Raw genomic sequence first — 7,741 nt, 5'->3', positions numbered from 1 at the left:
TCAAACCTGACTTTTCCAGCATTTATCTCTTATTTATTTATTTATTTATTTATCTGATTATTATTTATTTATTTTTCTTAAATAGTTTATTGTCAAGTTGGTTTCCATACAACACCCAGCACTCATTCCAACAAGCACCCTCCTCCATGCCCATCACCCCTCTTCCCCTCTCCCCCAACTCCATCAGCCCTCAGTTTGTTCTCAGCATTCAAGGGTTTCTTTTCTCTTTTAATGCCAATTCCAAACTTCTAGTTGCTCAGGTCCAAAAATTTTGTACTTATCCATTAGGCATTTTATTAGTTGTAGCTAAAATTATCAACCTTCAAATCCTCAATTAGTCTTTTATTCTGATCATTTATCATGTGGTCATTAGTGTTCCTTTTGAACCTCTGGCCTAAGGTTTGATAAGACTGAAATTCTTGGTCTCTTTATCCTAATCTAGGCCCAGATCTTTATCTTGACCATTAAATTGATTAGGACACTACCAGTGTTGCTGCTTTCAAAGACCAGGATGACAAGACACATAGCCCTCAAGGAAAGACATCTTGAGAATGACACTGCTCATTGTTTAGGGATCTTGCTATTATTACAATGAAAGTTATATATGTTGCTCCCAAATATATTTGCTGGCCAGTCTCCTGGAAAAGTAGAGGGTAATCTTGACCCACAAGTTGTCATTCTCCAACTATTCAGGCAATTTTATTGACTATACCATATAATGGGCATGTCTCTGATGGTAAAAGGCATAGATAACAAGGATCTGGAAGTTCCCAAGTCCACTCTGAAGACAAAAACAAAACAAACACTAAACTGAAAAGGAAACCCGAGGAAAAGAACACTAATTTTTAAAATGCCAGAGATTAGTTGGGTAACAATTTTACTCTGTGAAAGGGTCCTTTTCCATGGGAGTGAAGGGCCGTCATGTGGGAGAAGTCTCCACACCTATATTAATACATAAGCTATATTAAAGGAAAGAGAGAAAAAGCAGTGAGGAGTAATACTAAATGCAGGTTGAGAATTTTTTTTAAGTTTATTTATTTTTGAGATAGAGACAGAGCATGAGCAGGGGAGGGGCAGAGAGAAAGGGAGACACAGAATCCAAAGCAGGCTCTGAGCTGTCAGCACAGAGCCTGATGCAGGGGCTCGAACCCACCAACCATGAGATCATGACCTGAGTTGAAGTCAGACACTTAACCGACTGAGCCACCCAGGCACCCTGAGAAATTTTTTAAGAGGTTAAGAAAATGAGTCACATGAAAGAAAAAGGCTCTGCAATAACTTTGTTTCTCTCACCTAAAACTCCGTTTCACCAGCCTCTTGGCACAGTTGTATCCTTGAACTCCTTTTTGTCCTTGGCTTTTATCAGCACACTTCTTTCTTTTTCAAGCTCCTGTACAACATCCACTGGAATGATTGTGTGTGTGTGTGTGTGTGTGTGTGTGTGTGTGTGTCTGTGTGTGTCTGTGTGTGAAAGAGAGAGTGAGAGAGAGAGAGAGAGAGAGAGAGAGAGAGATGTGGATGGACACTAGAGTTCTCCCTTAAAGGTTCAAAGTTAAGAGTATGCCCATTGACACTCTGAGCTTTTCAAACTCCATTCTAGAACATGCCCCATGGTACCTAGATCTTACACTAAATGGCAGGGTTCTCTCCTTCAGAAAGAAATACCAGACTGGATTCGTGGCTTTCCTTGGATTAGCTTCTTCTCAGTCAATGTGTTGTTGTGGAAATTACAGTACCCTGAGACCAATTAAATCAGAACCTTTGGAATTGGGGCTGAAGAATAGATTTTTTTAAAGCTCCCAGGTTATTATAATATGCAAACAGGGCTGAGAAAGCCTAATCACTTCACTTTATAAATGCAGCTACTGAAGCTCAGAGGAGGGGGGAAATGACTTAATCATAACCACACAGTGAGTTAGAAACAAAGTTAGGGGTACAAGAACACAGGTTGGCTGACTCCTAGGCCAGAGGTCTTCTCTTCATATTACACTGCTTCTCTTTCTATCCTGTGCTTTGTGGACCTTTGCTTTTCTCATTTCTAAAATGAAGGTAATAAATCCTAGAGATTTTGTGAGAGTCATTAAGACAGACACGTTTTTTTAGTGTCCAAGTTTCTGCACAAATGTGAAGGAGTGTTATACATGAGGGAATTAATATTCAACACATATGTGAAGCTGAGTCTATAAAACAACATAATGAAATTTGTTTTCTATTTTTTTTAATGTTTTATTTATTTTTGAGAGAGAGAGCATGAGTAGGGGAGAGGCAAAGAGAAAGGGGAACAGATGCTCTGAAGCTGGCTCTGTGCTGTCAGTAGAGAGCCCAATGCAGGGCTTGAACACACAAACTCAGCAAACATGAGATCATGGTCTGAGCTGAAGTCTGATGCTCAACCAACTAAGCCACCAAAATGCCCCAGTTGTTTTCTACTTTAATGAGTCAATTGTTCGGGTATTGTGTATACCTAATAACATGTATCAAGATGGAGCACTTGTGTGGGTTTTGTATCTTTAAACTGAACTTGGTGTCAGTGACAAGAAATTAGGAGTTGATGACAGAGGTCATTCTTTTCTTTCTCTTTCCCTCACTGGAATAGGGATTTAAAAATATATATATAAATGCAGTGGGATATCTGGACTACTTTAGTCAATCAACTACAACATGGCCTTAGGACTGAACTAGCCCAGGGTTTCTATTAGACTTGAAGATTCCATTCCTGAGGACTATTAGGGTCTGAAGGGAAAGAATAAAAAAAGGGTGCCTTTTCTGAAAGGCAGGATATATGAAAAGGCAGGGGGGAGAGCTGCCCATTAGGAGGAGCTGCAGCTATAGAAGCAAGACAGACGGTTTTCTGATTTGGCTGATCTGAGGAAGTAGATTATTTGGGAGTATAGTATCCCTAGAATAATCTGTAATCATAAGGAACACATTTCCTTAATTCCAGGGCTCCAGAACAGAGTATCTACACCCATTCCTGTCTTATCCATCCCAGATATTTGGAATTTCCAGAAGGGCCACTTCTATTCCCCTAGGAGTCATACATCTGGCTACTTGTTTATTTGGTAAAAATGGAATTCTGTACCATTTATAAAATGGACCTCTTGTGTCTTCCTTATTTTGAAAGTATAATGCACATTCCTAATTCACCATTCATTTTTGCCAATGATTTTTAAGAATTTATTTGTAAGTTATTTTTAAATACAAAATACAAGTATTTAACAAAGCACTCCTTTATCCTTTTATTTCAGCCATCCTAATTAATTTACAAGCCATGATTAAACCGGGTATTTCTATATGTCACATTACAAACTAGTTTTAAAAATCTATTTAGTACGTATATCATAATTTCATCTTGAAATGCCTGCTTTTTAACGTGGAGACAGAGAGACCAGGAATTTGAAGGAATCAAGAGGCCTAAAAGCATAGTGATGGGCACTTATAATCCAGACCTGCCTCAGGCAGGGGTTACCTTTCAGGTAATTAAGAGGTGATGACCTACACTTAGGAAAAAAATGGGTTGTTAGAGGCCATGTTTCATGGGTCTATGATTCCCTAGAAAATATAACCCCAAAAGCTCCTTGCTAATAGCTACACTGCCAACGAAGTGCTTGTATTTTGCTTGACAACAATTAACACAAAAACCAAGGATGAGCTGCATATTATAGCATGTGGACAGAATGAGAAATCAGACTGTCTCTATTTCTAAAGGACTAGTTCTAAAGGAATGGTCAGATTTGGTTGTGGTATTAACCATAGGCATTAATAGTAGGGACATTGAAATCTCTTTCAAGAGAATTTCAAATAAACAAAATGGAGATTGGACCTGAGGAGAATAAAGGGTAATTACTCCATAAAAGGCTAGAGCATAAGCTGAAGTACAGAAGCAGCACTGAATTTATAATCAGAAGATAAATACAATAATACATAGGACAATATGAAATGGTAGAAGCCAGCCTTCATGAATTTCATCCAAAGAATTATAAATTGCTTCATTATGTGCTAGGCACCTTTGGTACATTACATAGGCTTTCTATGCCTGCTTTTGAACCCAGAAACCATGACTCTAAATATTTTGCACCCTTAACTACTACAATCAACTTCTTTTCAGCATAAAGATGGCTGTATCAGTAGAATCATAATATATCCCAATCAGGCCCTCTATCCTAACTTATGTTCCCCCAAAGAGACTAGTAGAGCCAGAAACAAGGATTTGCATGAGGTTAGTTTACTTGGAGAGATGACTCAGAAAATACGAAAGGGGACTGAGAAGAATGAATCAGGAAAGGAGGGACCATCAATTCAAGGGTATACTATTAATCTGTTTACCATTGTAGGCAAATGTGGACTATTCCCACTGAAGGCTCTCTTTGGAACTATGCAGATGTACTTCAGAATTTTCCACCAGGCATACAAGGGATGTGTATTTATCCATCATATTTTATCTCCCATTGACCAAAGGTAATCTGAGAGAGTATTAACTCACTGGCACCTGCAGGTTTGTCCATAAACTAAAATCACCAAGCAGTCTCCTGCAGGCATTCTACCTGGTGATAGCAGAGAAGCCAGAATCATGGCAGAGAAGAAATAGTATAAGAAACAGCTGAATGAGGAAGCATCAAGTTACTCCTGCATACAGCTGCTACAGCAATGTCCTGAACAAAAAGGTGGTCCAGGAGTATGTGAAGTGGGGCATAAACGATGTTCAACACACTCNCTGGATGTCCTCTTTGGAGAAGTGTCTGTTCATATCTTCTGCCCATTTCTTTGCTGGGTTGTTTGTTTTTCCCAAATTTATACCTCTAGCCCCAACCTCTCCTCTGACTCTAAACTGCTTTCTTAAAATCTCCACTTAAAAGTTTAATAATAATATACAATTTAACATATTTAGGAGATAAATGATTTCTATGCTCCTGAAAACTTTTGCTCTCTCAGTTTCCCCCACCTCAGTAAATGATGACTCCATTCTTCCAATGAGTCAAGCCAAGCATTTTGAGGTATCCTTGACTCTTACCTTTTTCTCATATCAATAGATCAACAAATCCTGTTATCTCTGCCCTAAAAATAAATCTAGAATGTGACTTCTCTCTATTATCACTACTACTATCTAGTCTTATCCACCTTTATCTTCTCCTTTGATAACTGCAGCAGCTCCTTGATTCTACTCTTGATGCCTCCTCCAAAGTCCAATTCCAACAGAGAAATCAGAGTGATTGTTCTAAAAAAGAAGGTCTCATCATTCTCCTGGTTTTAATCCTTCATTGATCTTTAAATTCACTTAGAATCATATTAATAATTTTAATCATGGTTATAAGGCTCTACATACCTGCTCTTTTCCTGATATCTACATGGCCCGCTCCCTTACTTATATCAGGATTCCACTCAAATGTCACTTCTTCAAGAAGATCTAAGTGCCTAAATTGGCATTTTCCTCCTCTCATTGTTAGCGTTATTGTTGTCATAGACTATAATTCCAAATTACATTATCAGAGCTTCTAAATGAGTAACATTTTTAATCTATAAAGGTACAATTTACAACATTTGATGTACGATTCTTTGAGTTTTGGCAAATGCATCTCACTGTATAATCACCAGCATAATCAGGATACTGAACTGTTCTATCACCCCTAAAATTCCTTCATACAAATTATTTGTAGATAACTCTTGTCTGCAGCCCCTGGTAACCACTCATCTGATTTCTGTCTCTATAATTAGTAGTTTCATGAATGTCATATAAACAGAATTATACAGTATGTAGCCTTTTGAATCTGACTTCTTAAACTTGACATATTTGAAATCCATCTATGTTGTATGTTTCAGTAGTTTGTTTCTTTCTATTGTATTCACTTGTAATTTGAATGACATTTGAATTGTTTCCAATTTTGGGCAATTATGAATAAAGTTGCTCTAAATATTCATATACAGATATTTATGTAAATATAAGTTTTTATTTTTAGTGAGAAAATACTTATTAATGGGTCATATAATAAGTGTATGCTTAACTTTATAAGAAAATTTCAAACCGTTTTCCAAAGTGGCTGTACCATTGCTCACCAGAAATGTGTCAGAGTTCCAATTGCTCCAAGTCCTCATCAGCACTTGGCATTGTTACTTGAAAAATTTTTTAGTCACTCTAATAGATGTGTTAGTGGTGTCTCATTCTGATTTTCATTGTGTGCATGTTTTTCTTTAAATTATTGAGCATACTTATAATATGTATCATACTTGTTGAAGGTATTTGTCTTTTGATTACATTATCTCTAACGTTTCTGTGTCTGTTTCTATTCTATAATTTTCCTTCTAGTAAGAGTAACATTTGCATGAATTTTTTATTGGTTCTTAGAAAGAATTAACNAATTTTCCTTCTAGTAAGAGTAACATTTGCATGAATTTTTTATTGGTTGTTAGACAGAATTAACAGTTTTGGACAATGGACTTTTTTGTCTTTTGCAAAAGAATGTTAAATTTTGATAAACTTTTGTATCAAGATGGTTTCTTTTTTGAGAGAGAGAGAGAGAGAGAGCACATGGAGGAGGGGTAGAAGGAGAATCTTAAGCAGGCTCCATGCCCAGTATTGAGCCCGACTCAGGGCTTGATGTGGGGCCAGTCTCATGCCAGTGAGATCATGACCTGAGCCTAAGTCAAGAGTCAACCACTTAACCAACTGAGTCACTCAGCTGCCCTTGGAGATTTTTTTTTTAAGCTCTGCCAGGTAAAGTCTAGATATCCTTATCTTTATGGCTAATTTTCTAAAATGCGACTCTTTTGGGGTTTCTACTGAATGTATAACATTTATCAGAGGTATTTTTACTTTGGCTGGTCAGAACTCAAATAGCTCTCAGCTCTGTGTGAGCTATAGGCAGTTGTGATTAGATTTGCCTTGTGGTGTTTCATCCCATACATGTGTGGATTAATATTCAATCAAAGACTTAAGACAACACATATGCAGATTTCTGGAGAGGTTTTCTGGAGTAATTCTCCCTTTTCAGCTCTCCATCCCCAAAGTTGTAACATCTCAAGCATCATCAAACTCCAGTCTCCGTCTTCTCAGCTCAGACTGATGCTTGGTATTCTACTAGCACCATGGTCCAGAAGGTATCTCCAAGCACAAAATAATTATAGGGCCCACTTCAATTGTTTTCCTTGTTTTAGAGGTCACTATCCTTTGCTCTGGTTTTCCAATGTCTGAAAATGATCACTGCATATATTTTGTCCACGTTTTAAATTTTTTATGGTGTGAAGATAATTTCAAATGTGAAGATTTGAGTTTGAATCACAGGCATTTTCTTTTTTCTATACCCATACCTTAGGTGATCTTATCCAATCTTATTGCTTTATATGATATTTATATCTTGACACATTTCCAAAATTTATTTCTCCTGCTTGGACTTCACTCCTCAAATCCAGATGTATACAGTCAATTGCCAAATTCACACAAATGTTTAAGGGACATCTGAGGCTTAGAATATTTAAAACTAAAATCTTGAGGAGAGGAAGCGTGAGGAACTGCCACTGCCACTAGCACCCCCGACTCTCTGTCCTTGAACTTACTCTAGCAGTGGATTTCTATGAAGTTCTGGGCATGCAAAGACATGCCTCAGCCATGGATATTAAACAAGAGTACCAGAAACTGGCACTGAAGTGGCATCCAGATAAAAACCCTGAGAATAAAGAAGAACCTTAGAAAAAATTCAAACACATAGCTGAGGCATATGAGGTGTATCAGATGCTAGGAAATGAGACA

The 7,741-nt window shown here is 37.5% G+C and overlaps 1 pseudogene; it reads left to right on the top strand.

Annotated features, from left to right (window-relative positions):
- LOC144237540 (dnaJ homolog subfamily B member 6-like) overlaps positions 1–7,741 on the top strand; it is an 11,558-nt pseudogene that overhangs the window by 2,955 nt on the left and 862 nt on the right.

Source organism: Crocuta crocuta, unplaced genomic scaffold (genome assembly GCF_008692635.1).
Source record: "Crocuta crocuta isolate KB4526 unplaced genomic scaffold, BGI_CrCroc_1.0 scaffold605, whole genome shotgun sequence".
In the NCBI taxonomy this organism is placed as follows: domain Eukaryota; kingdom Metazoa; phylum Chordata; class Mammalia; order Carnivora; family Hyaenidae; genus Crocuta; species Crocuta crocuta.
Note: the sequence above shows the minus strand (reverse complement) of the source record. Positions and strands in the feature narration are given on the sequence as shown.